Source organism: Corapipo altera, unplaced genomic scaffold (assembly GCF_003945725.1).
Source record: "Corapipo altera isolate COAL_440 unplaced genomic scaffold, ASM394572v1 193, whole genome shotgun sequence".
NCBI classification, from domain to species: Eukaryota; Metazoa; Chordata; class Aves; order Passeriformes; family Pipridae; genus Corapipo; species Corapipo altera.
The window spans coordinates 1,211,211-1,221,724 of record NW_020884996.1 but is presented as its reverse complement, the minus strand read 5'-3'; the positions used below and the strand labels follow the sequence as shown (position 1 = coordinate 1,221,724).

The 10,514-nt window shown below is 51.2% G+C and overlaps 1 protein-coding gene across 2 annotated transcripts in view; it reads left to right on the top strand.

The window, feature by feature from the left end:
* Positions 1-5,471: 5,471 nt before the first annotated feature.
* The window catches only part of LOC113958413 (ceramide synthase 4-like), a 42,463-nt gene continuing 37,420 nt past the window's right edge, over positions 5,472-10,514 (top strand). The window contains exon 1 of one of the 2 annotated variants that reach the window (XM_027666641.1): positions 5,472-5,739. The gene's annotated coding sequence lies outside the window, so the exon portion shown is untranslated. Of the gene's footprint in view, positions 5,740-10,215; positions 10,263-10,514 lie in introns of those variants that run through there. The other variant, XM_027666642.1, reaches the window with a different exon arrangement.

Genomic DNA, 10,514 nt, shown 5'->3' with positions numbered 1-10,514 from the left:
TGCCTACAGCTCCTGGCTGACTCCAGTAGCCTGCACTCATCCCACCCATACCAGCCCCCCAGTAGCTGGCACATGGTCCTTTTAGTTCACATATACACAGGGCAGGGGGGTAACACAGAGACATCATTAAGAAAACATTTAATAGGGAGACTTAAGAAGACAGGACATCATCTCTATCCTGTAATCATTAGTGTCTGGAGACACCGTGGTGTCATCAGGCTGTCCATCATTTGGAACTTCTTCAACAAGGTTGGAGGGGACAAATCCTCTTGTGCCATCATCCAGCTCTCCCACATACCAACCATCTTCATCCATGTCTCCAAAGATGTAAACATGTTGTCCAGCAATGAGGGGAAGTTCTAGTTCAGGCCACTCATTGGGACCACTCACTGGATTGTAGCTGTACTGAGCTATGAATGCTCGAAGCTCTGCCGGTTGCTTTCTCATGGCCTCCAGGAGGATGGAGCCCTTGTCTGCTCCCAGGTTAGTCTGGTGTGTCCTGGAAATGACACAGTGGGATCTTTCCCTCTCCAGCCATTCCAATTCCTGAAACAGCTCCTGGCTGCGTTTGTTTAGCTTCTCGTACTGATCACTCAGTTCAATCATCTGGGCTTGAATCAGCTGCAGGGTTGCTTTTGGCTCCCTGTGTGCTTCTGCCTGAGTCCTCTGCAAACATTTGCCCTCCTTGACTTCCAGCTGGAGCGCTGACTTTGGTTCCTTATGTTCCTCCTCCAGCTCTTGACTCCTTTCTGCCATTTCTCTCATGGCTTTCAGTTCACACCCTGCCTCTTCCAGCTGGGTTGGCAGACAGACATTCCTGTAGATGGCAGAATCTTGCTCCTCTGCCACTTGCCATTTCAGGTCAGCATTTTCAGCTTGAACCTGTTCTGTCAAACCCAGCTGCCCATGGAGGTGAGTGTTTTCTCCAGCCAGGGGGGTGTTTTCATTTGCTGTTGCTGTGAGCAGCACCTGGAACTCCCCACAACGTGGGCTGTGGGTGCTCGTGTAAGAGGAGCCCCCTTCACCTGCAGCCACATTGGCCTGAAGCTCCTCAGCCACCTTCTGTGAGGAACCACAGGGCTTGTCCTGTGCCAGCTTGGCTCCAGCAGGCTCTCCCATTTCTCCATCCCTCTGCTGAGGAAATGCTGCCACACACAGTTCATCAGGGGAGCTTTGGATGGGCAGTGGCACTTGAGTGCTGCTCAGGCCATGGAGGTCTGCCTGCAGCTGCATGGATTTCCCTTCCAGCTGCAAGGTGAGGGAAGCTCGTCGAGCATTTTTCTTCTGCAGGCTCTCTGCCTCCTTGCACACTTCTGGAGAGCCCTCCTTTCTCAGAAGCTGGCTCTCCATCTTAAGGGCACCCTGTTTCCTGTCCAGGTCTTCTAGAAGATTCTGCAGGTGGGTGTGCTGCTCCAGGAGCTGGCTGCACGTGCTGCCCAGCACCACCAAGCCTTCCCCCTCTGGGACCTGGAGCTGAGCCTGTGCCATCACCTGGCACGTTGTTTGCTGCCCAGCACTGTGGTTTTCCACCCGTCTTTCCTGTTGTGCCCCCAGTGCCTGTGGCTGGTTCCTGCAGAAGTACCAAGAGCTCTGCGTCTCCCCATGGTGCCCAGGAGGGTCTTTGGGCTGGGCTATGCCCAGGGAGGTGGGCAGCTCATTCCTGAACCACTGCAGCTTGGCTTTGGTGGGGAGTCTTCTCCCCAGCTGCAGCTGGTTCTGGGGCTGGCAGAGGTGGGTGGGCTCATAACCATCCATCTCCCAGCACAGCTTGCTTTGGGCCTTCCTGCCACTCCTGCCAGGCCTCATCTCCTCATCCAGCTGCCTCTGCATGTCCCACACGAGGTGCATGGCAGGGGGACCCTCCTGCTGCAGCAGCTCCTGTCCCGTGCGGGGCTCAGCCCCCTCCTTGCTCAGCAGCTGGCCGGTCCCTGCCACCCTCTGCCACTGCCACACCTCCTGAACCAGCTGCTGTTCCTGCTGGGATTGGGGCTGCTCTGCCAGCAGCTCCTGCTCCCTCTCCAGAGATGCCTTCAGCTCACTCATTTCGGCAGCGGAGCGGCGGCAGAACCGCTCTTGCTCCGACTCAACCCTCAGCATTTCCAGCTCCTGCCTCCTCATCTCCTTCTGCACGAGGCTGCCCAGGGCTTGCTCCAGGCCCCAGCTGTGTGCCACAGCCCCCTGGCCCCCAGCCCCCCACTTCGTGGTGTCAGCCACCAAACGCTGCTGCCAAAGGTCACCGATGGTTGTGTTCTCCCCACTGCAGCCGCTGCCTTCCTTCACCAGGGTGAGGTGTGGGCCAGTGTGGGAGAGTGTGGCCTTATGGGCATGTTCTGGTCATGAGCTCTTAATGGAGGGGTGGGGTGGTACAACCTGAGATGGAATCTCCTGGTGTGTAGCTCACAATGGAGGAGCCTTAGATGGTTCATCATGGCCCCCTGCACACAAAGAAGGGGTACAGCATTTGACACAAGGTGATGTCAAAAGACAAAGAGAGAACTTGACAGACTGACCTCTTCTGTACAAACGAGTTTGCTGCTGGAAGAAACCAGACCCAACTGGATGAAAGCAGCAAAAAAAAAAAATCATGCAAACTCAGCTGATAACTGTACCACTACACCACTAAGGAAGCAGCAAATAACTGCATCTGTGCTGTACAGGCCAGGATGCCACTGGCCTTCTTGGCCACCTGGGCACACACCAGTTCATGTTCAGCCACTATCGACCAGCACTCCCAGGCCCTTCTCCACCAGGCAGTTTTCCAGCCATTCTGCCTCAAACTTGGAGCATTCCATGGGTTCTTGTGATCCAAGAGCAGGACCTGGCACATCACCTTCTTGAACTTCATTGCTTTGGCTTCAGCCCATTGATCCAGCCTGCCCAGATTCCTCTGCAGAGCCTTCCTACCCCACAGCAGATCAACAATTCCACCCAGCTCAGTGTTTTCTGTGAACTGACTGAGGGTGTCTTGGATCTCCTCATCCAGATCATTGATAAAAACCTTAAAGAGGATTGGGCCCAAAACTAAGACTTGGGGAACACCACTGGTGCCTAGCCCCAGTTGGATGTAACTCCATTCACCACCAGTCTCCAGGTTCAGCCATCCAGACAGTTTTTACCCATTTCAGCACTTCAGTCATGGGAGTTATCCCATCATGTCTTCATGATGGTGACTGTGCCATGGTTTTTCAGCTGCTCAGTGCCTTCCAGAGTTCATTTTCTTCCAGGTGGCTGGTACAGTGCTGTGGTTTTTTTGATTCAGGATGAGAACAATGTTGATCAGACATTGATATTTTGGTTGTGGTTCATTTGTGCTCATCCCAAGTCAAGGACTTTTCAGTGTCTCATGCTCTGCCAGTGAGGAGCTGCACAAGAAGCTGAGGGGGAGCACAGCTGGGACAGGTGACCTGAACTGGCCAGAGGGATATTCCATGTCATAAAATGCTATGCCCAGTATATAAACTGGGGGAGCTGCCCAGGAGTGGTTGATCACTGCTCTAGGATGTGCTGGGCATGGGGCAGTGTGTAGTGAGCGACTGTATTAAACATCACTTGCTCCTCTGGGAGGTTTATCCCTCTAACTGTCTCCTTTTCATTGAAATTATTAGTATTGGGTTTATTATTATTAGTGGGAGCTCTGGGCTGGTTTGTTTTTTGATTTGAGGGTTTGGGGTTTTTTGTTGTTGTTTGTTTGTTTGTGTTTTGCTGTTTTTGTTTGGGGTTGTGGGGTTTTTTTTGATTGTCAGACTGTTTTTATCTCAGCCCATGAGGCTTATCTTTTCTTTCCAATTCTCCCTCCCACGAAGGTCGGGATGGAGGTGAGTGATGACAGGCTGTGTGGTACTTGGTTGCCAGCTGGGTTTAATCACAACAGAGGCTCAGTGTCACAACACAGACCTCTGCATGCGTCCAAACGCGAGTTTGATGAATCAGCAGGCAGAGTGAGGCTGGAGACGAATTTCCTTGCCACGAGCGCCCCCACTCTTTAGGTATCGAGGATTGCAAATGACATAGGATTTACGAGCTAAAACTTAACGTTTTGTGTTACACTGGAAAAAAAGTTGGTAGCCAGTGCATTTTAAGACCATCCTTTCCTCTCCCTTCAAAGGGGGACGTGAAATGAGTACTGGCACAGTACACCCTGAAACAACTGACTCCAGCTGTACTAACTGCATTCCCACACTGTGTTTCCACACAGAACATGAATGCAATCCCATAAATTGGGCCCCACAATTTAAAAAGGATGTGAAGGTCCTTGAACACATCCAGAGGAGGGGAACCAAGCTGGTGAAGGGTTGGAAGGGATGTCCTGTGAGGAGCAGCTGAGGGCTCTGGGCTTGGCTCCTCCAGAGAAAAGGAGGCTGAGGGGTGACTTTGTTTCTCTGCAGCTTCCTGAGAATGGGACATGGAGAGGGAGGTCCTGAGCCCTTCTCCCTGGGATCCAGGGACAGGATACCTGGGAATGGCTCAAAACTGCTCCAGGGGAGGTTCTGACTGGACATGAGGGAGCATTTCTTTACTGAGAGGGTGGTCAAACCCTGGAACAGGCTTCCTCGAGAGGCAGTCAACGCCCCAGGCCTGTCAGTGTTTAAGAGGCATTTGGACAATGGCCTTAGTAACAAGTTTTAACGTTTGGTCAGCACTGAAGAGGTCAGGCAGCTGGATGGGATGATCATTGTAGGTCCTTTCCAGTTGAAATACTCCAGGCTGTTCAGATCCTGGGGCTGGCTGGAGGGCTGCAGGGTCCCAGTGAAACCCTGGCATTTTCTGGAGGAAGAGCCTTGTGATGGGTGTGAAAGGTGTGTGTAAAATACAGCACAGGGCCCCAGCTCATAAAGAGCTGAGAGACATGATGAGGACTCAGCAGCCAGTGTTGCCTGTTCTCAGTGTTACCTCAAGTGACCCTGGCTGAGCTGTTTGCAGAACTTATATGGGTGTCACAGAGCCCATGAATGAAATTCAAGAGAGAGTGAATGGCAGTGAAATCAGTTTTGTTTACAATAAAATCAGCTATTCAGCATATCACCCTGAGGTTTGCAGGACTGGCTGTGCAAGGGGAGGGGAAGATTTCTGACACTCTGCTGGGCTCTCTCAGGACACTTCCCTCTCTTCAACAGGGACATCAGCAAGGGACCCCCAAGTGTCCAGTGACTGAGTCTTGGGGTCCTGACATTCACCCTGAAAATGGTGCTGCAGGATGAGATCACAGCAGGAGTGGGCAGAGCCAAGCAGTACAAAAAGGGCACTGGATTGCTTGCTGAAGTTGCAGTGTCTAATATTAGCCACAGGTCAGATACTTCAGAAGTCCTTTCAAGAAGGACAGGGATCTTAGGATAGCTTTCCTGTCTGTAATCCCCTGGAGCAGCACACTCAATAGCAGGCCTTTGAGGCTTGTAACCCAAGTCCTGCCAGGCTGCACAGGGAGGACAAATGGCTCTTGGCTACTTTGGTCTGTACTTAAAATAGGAACAAAGCTGCTCCCGTGTGCCTCCCCACAGAGCCAGGGGGAGGGAGTTCCATGGCACCCGAGAGTGCCCATGGTGTCTGCAGCTCTCTTTTTTCTACTACACTCACAAAGTTGTAACTTTGACTCAAGATACTGAACTTTGGCAGCAGGCAATAAGCCACCTTCTCCGCACACCCAAGGCTTCAAGGACACCCAAGGACAACCAATTCGGGCTGATACACGGCACGAAAAATGTGTGAGTGAGGCAGTGCAGCAGATGCCGGCAGCAGGAGCGGGTAAGTGGACTGCAATGAGCACCAAGATGTGCTGTCTCTGCCCTCTGTCATCCTGAACATTAGAGCTGAGAAACCAAACGACACAGTGAGGGCAGACACTGCTGTCCAAAGGTTGGAGGGGGGGTGGCAGTTGGAGAGAGAGGAAGTGGGGCTGTGTCAATGGGTATCATCGGTCACTGCAGGATTTTGGGCAGATTCCAGGTAGCAGAGAGCTGCTGAGAGACAGATAAGGGAGAGGGAACCAGTGTCCCCAAATAAAACATTCTGCATCAGGCTTGAAACAAATGAAGAAACTGAATGGCATAAAGAGTTCAGGAGGGTCTAAGTGGGGAAAAGGAAAGCAGATAAACCAAAATATGTATACAATGGTGGTAAGGGGGAGCTGCCCATTATCTTCCTAGGAAATAGTGTGATCAATAGTAACAGAATCTCTTGGGATGGTACTGACCCTCAAAAAGGAGCTGTTATTACAGGAAATGCATAGAAGACGCTGCTTTACAGAAAAAGCCATTGGTAGATGTAGAAAGACCTAGAAGGTTTTGAAATGTATATAATATCTTCCTGCTACATCTTCCTAATCAAGACATTCTTTAAATTCACCCATTTCAGGGTAACTAAGATGGCAGAGATCTGCTCAGAGCACTCCAAGCACCCTGTGCCTAGGAGGGAATGTCATTTGTGAAGGTGCTGTAAATAAAACGAAGCTGTTACTGCTGTAACGTGCAGGCTCCGACGGCACTCAGAGAACCAGGCTCTGCCCCACTGACTCGTGCACTCCACTGCATTACTGCAGCACATTTTGTTGAACTGCAAATGCTGCTGGACCCCTTCTGGTGTGTACCTTAGCTATGGAATGCCCAATACACCACTGGCCACAATTAATGCCAAAACTGTGCCAAGTCCAGTGCAGAAAGCAAGCAGATGTAGAGTGGCCAGATGGAGCTGGAATTCATAGACTCTGCAGAAGGAGTTGACAGCAGACTTGGAACAGAGGTACCTGTTTTCTGTGAAGATGGTGAGGATTTATTTAGAATGACCTGGCTTAGCTGATGACACAAATGCTTTAAGACTCCTCGGCCTGTTAGGGTTAGGAGTGTTGGCACGAGTAATGTCACTGACTCAGAACAAGATCGTTTCTAGAAAGGAGGTTTGGTGTTAATCGCAGTTGGGCTCCTCCTGAGAAGCCTCAATGAAGTGTCAGCCGTGGTATCTAATCCCTGACACCCTCACTGCCTAACCATAACCATATACCTCACCATGATCCAGAGGAGAGTTGATTTCTGAGTTTGTCTGCTACTAATGACTCCTTCCAAATGCCCAGCTTACTCTGCTCTGACAAAGAGCCACAGAGTGATAATTGGAAAGGCATGTTCTGAATTACAGTCCTGTTAGCAGCAGCATCTTGTCAGATTTCAGGTGTAAATAATTGCACACTCTTTCCTGAAGCACCTGTGCAGTTCCATGCACTGTCCCACTGCATCCTCTCTTAGGACCTGATAAATTGCAATGTGTTCTGAAGACAGCCTCCCCCTTTCCTCATAAACAGGATCTATTTCAGGAGTAGAATAACTAATCCCATGAAAATGCTGTGTCCTGGTCTTGAATTATAATGGCTTTGGGATCCTTAGGATTGAGAGGTGCATGAAGAAGACAGCAGGATGAAGTGTCATGAGAGTCACAGCTCAAGCATGACTTAAACTTAAATGCCAGAGTCCAACTATTTTCCACACTAGGTGTGGAAAATCGCACAAAGTGAGATTTGTTGGTGGGGAGAGGGACCAGTAAGGCTGAAGTTCCCAGCAGCTCTGCCCAACATTGTGTGCCACAGCAGGCAGGAGCATTCACTCACCATCCCCAACACAACCAGCTCTGTGCTTGCCAGCACTAAGCTCTGTTTGGAATTTCGTAGAATCACAGAATGGTCTGGGTTGGAAGGGACCTTAAAGCTCTTAAAGGTCTTTCCAATGCCCTGCCATGGGCGGGGACACTTTCCACCAGACCAAGTTGCTCCAACTCCATCCAACCTGGCCTTGGACACTTCCAAGGATGGGACAGACACAGCTTTTCTGGGTAAACTGTGCCAGGGCCTCACCACCCTCTAAATAAAGAATTTCTTCCCACTATCCCATCTAACACTGCCCTCTGTCACTTTGAAGGTATTCCTTTTTGTCCTGTCACTCCAGGCCCTTGTCCAAAGTCCCTCTCTAGCTCTCTTGGACCCTCTTTAGGCACTGGAAGGGGCTCTAAGGTCTCCTGGAGCCTTCTCTTCTCCAGGTGGAACTGAGTTTGGCTACATCAGGCCTTGCTGGGTGTGGGAGACTCCATTTTCCCACTCGAGGGTGCTCTTCTTACCAATAAAGGTCACCCTTGAGGTTTTCCAGTGCCCAGTGCACAGCCCAGCTGGCCATCAGGCTCACCCAGAGCTTCATCTGGACTCACTGAACTACCTCATATCCTAATTATGTCATGAAACTCCTGAAGAAGCCTGATAGAGACTGGGTGTCCACCTTTGTGTTTCAGACCCCTTTGGATGTCTCAAGGTACAGATCCCAGAAAGACTGGTACCTTTTATGGCTTCAAGGGAGCACTCTGCAGAGGGATTGAGCAGCAGCATTCAGCACTCCTAGTTCCAAACTCACCATGATTTATAGGACTGCTGAGGCATGCAGGGCTAGGACTTCTCCCCAGGGCTCTGTGTTCTGAGCTGCTTTGCTGTGTGGAGCCTGGCAGGTTTGTGCTGGGCCGTGGTGCTGCTGCAGATCTGTGTGCTGGGCACCCTCTGGTGAGCACACAGAGACATCTCCTCCTGAGAGACAGGACTTGGGTCACACCCCTGGAACTGAGGGAGTCACAGCAAACAAAAAGCAAACAACACCCTGAGCACCTTCCTTTGCTGCAGGGGTCTTAGATGGTTTTGTTTCACCTATTGTATGTGCTGAAATGAGAAGACTTCTCCTCACAGAAAGCCCAATTTCAGTCTTTTGGAAGTCAGTGGGAGTTTTCATTGACGTCGGTGGGCTCTGGATCAGCCCCAGAAAAGCTGGCTTTATAAATACAGACACTGCAGATCAAGCACTGTTTCAAGCTGGTTTCAGTGATGCCACAAAGTGATGTACTAGACAACCACCTACTTGTAGGAGCACCAGGGTCCCTGAGGCTGTGACATGGCCAGAGCTTCCTGTCAGGATTGTAACCCCAGGGCCCCACCACCTCGTGTAAATACATTCCCTGATACATTTATCCACTCACTGATCTGTGGCAACCTGGCTACTGTAGCAGAAACTCCGTACAAGCCATGGGTTTGCTGTGAGCTGCATCGTGCGCTGCGTGATGGGAACGGAGCAGGTGGACTCGAATGTTTAAATAAGAAAACCATTAATAAGTCACTGTATTTGTTTTAAAATTGTCCACATTTCTGTCTGCACAGGTATTTATAACCATGCTCATCATAACTGTGCTGACTACAGCTCTGGAAAAGTCTGGCAAGCGAGAGCTAAAGCACCACAACAGCCTTAAGTGCTCCAAGAATGCATTATAGCACAGCAGCAGCACAAGGGATCTGTGCTCCCAGGGCTTGCGAGCAAAAATGACAGGGTGGAATTTTTTTTTTTTGGCCTGCATAGGACAGAATTGATCACCTTAAGAATGTTTTGGGTTTTTTTTCTGGCTTTAAAATCTACACAGTTGTAGGGTGGTGACTCCAAAGCCATGGTAGTACCCCTTTCTTGGGAGGCAAGAGTAGGTAGTTTAGACATCCCAAAGCACCACCAGTCTCTCTCTCTCTCATGGCAAAGCAGGGTCTCCCCAGATCCTGTCCAACAACATGGCAAAAGGGCACCAACTCAGAACAGTTTTTATGCTGATTAGAGCTGAAATACAGAATTAGTTCCTCTAGTACAACCTGTAGGCTTGGCAGCACAAATCTAATCTTTGCCACATGTGAACAGGGAAGCCAAGTCTCTCCAAGTTACCAGTGTGACAGACAGCAAAAAGAAACTAATTTATGTGAATTTTGGTGGACTCTACAAAAGGACAAGGCAATAATAATTTTTCCTTGCAGGTATTTGCTCTCCTTCCAGCCTGGAAGCAGTTATCAAATTGAGAAGACTCTTATCTCATTAACATAACTCTGACATGAGACGGGAATTAGATCAAGAAAATTAATATTATGTATGAATTTCACCAGATTGTAACAGCTAACAACCCAGATCAGGTCATTCCTCACTCAGTAGCTGAAAAAAGTGAAAGAACACGTAGTACTTTAACCACTGGGGTTTTTTTCCCACGTAGAGACCGATTTGCTGAAGGAGCTGCCCAAGCGGCTGCCCGGCCGGGCAGGGCAGGGCAGGGCAGGGCAGGGCAGGGTGGGCCGGGCCGGAGCGGAACGAAGCGGAGCAGCGCCCGGAGCAGCGCCCGGACCCGCCCCAGCGCCGCCGCCTCCTCGCTCCGCCCGGGGCGCGCAGGGGCCGCTCGCGGGGCTCGGCGGGGCCCGGCCGGGGCCGCCCCGGCGCGGGAGGCCCGAGGTGAGCGGGGTGGGAGAGCGGGGGAGCCCGGAGGGAGTCCAGGGATGGACACGGTGGGGAGCTCAGGGATGGACACGGGGGGAGTCCAGGGGGAGTCCATGGGGAGTCCAGGGGGCAGCTCGAGGATGGAGCCCGGGGGCAGCTCAGGGTTGGACATGGGGAGAGCCCGGGGGGAAGCCCGGGGAGGGCAGCTTAGGGATGGACACGGCGGGGGAGCTCAGAGATGGACACGAGGGGCGCACGGGGGGAAGT